This window comes from Dreissena polymorpha, chromosome 12, assembly GCF_020536995.1.
Source record: "Dreissena polymorpha isolate Duluth1 chromosome 12, UMN_Dpol_1.0, whole genome shotgun sequence".
NCBI lineage: Eukaryota > Metazoa > Mollusca > Bivalvia > Myida > Dreissenidae > Dreissena > Dreissena polymorpha.
Window position 1 is genome coordinate 75,801,533 of NC_068366.1, and position 1,169 is coordinate 75,802,701.

Sequence of the window (1,169 nt, forward strand, 5' to 3'; positions counted from 1 at the left end):
GGCAATGTAAGGTTGTTATTAGCTTATATTTGGCACTATAACGGCCGATCATATATTTACTAAAACTCGTTAAAACTAAAAAGAAGTGTAATAGCATTCTTACGTCAAATTGACTTAAAATAGTTATATGCTTTTGTGATGATGGTATACATCACAGTGTAGTATGAAAAAGCATTCTTTGCTAGTGACTCGACGAGTTTGGATGTTAATTGTCCGAAGAAAAAGTATTTTGATTCCTTCTCAGAGAGTAGAATGGCTCGGGCATGTGATCGATATGCATAAAATGCAGTTCATAATTAAAAATTGAGTAGCTTGGCTAGAAAAAAGTATTGATTCGATGATCTATCTAATTCATCAAACGAAAGAAAAAGTAGTACCAAAAGATAAATTAATAGTTAGTCTTGTAGGGCAGATAATTTCCTTTCAGAGTGTGATTGTAAATAAAGTTCAGTGATAACAATGCATATAGACAATTGCATAAATACCATAAATAAATAAATAAATTATATTGTATCGCAAGTCTTGCCCAATGCAAAACGAGTTGTGTTTTGAGCTTAGTTGTGTGAAGACTGCAGCTCTAAGCGGGTGTTAAACTCCATCTAAGGCTAAATACTGGCACGAGTCCGATAGCGGACAAGTACCGTGAGGGAAAGGTTGAAAAGAACTTTGAAGATAGAGTTAAAGAGTACGTGAAACCACATAGTCAAACTGGTGGAGCCGCAGAGTCCGTGCGGGGAATTCAGCTCGGCAGGTGGGGCCGTGCGCCGGCCGAGATTCGTCTCGAACCTGGCTGGCGCGCAGGCACTCGCAGGCAGGGTGCACTTTCCCCGGCTAGCGGAAGGCCACGACCGGTTCGGTGGCGGTCAGGAGCCTGGAGGGGAGGTAGCCGTGATCGGTATCCGATTGCGGAACGTACAGCCCTCTGAGGTGGACTCGCCGCTGGACCGAGGATGCCGCGGTGGCCTCACGAAGCGGGCCGTCCGGGAGCGTTCGACTTTGGCCACGCTGCTCGCAGCGGGTCGAGACCGCGCACCTGGTACGGGCTCGCGATCGTGGGTCGCTTAGGGTCAGTGGCGAATCGGTCGGCAACCCACCAGACCCGTCTTGAAACACGGACCAAGGAGTCTAGCATGTGCGCGAGTCACGGGGTCTCTCGAAACCCAAGGGCG

At 47.2% G+C, this 1,169-nt stretch overlaps 1 pseudogene; it reads left to right on the top strand.

Moving 5' to 3' along the window:
- The first annotated feature begins 306 nt into the window (after window positions 1-306).
- Window positions 307-1,169, top strand: part of LOC127854330 (large subunit ribosomal RNA) — a 4,478-nt pseudogene continuing 3,615 nt past the window's right edge.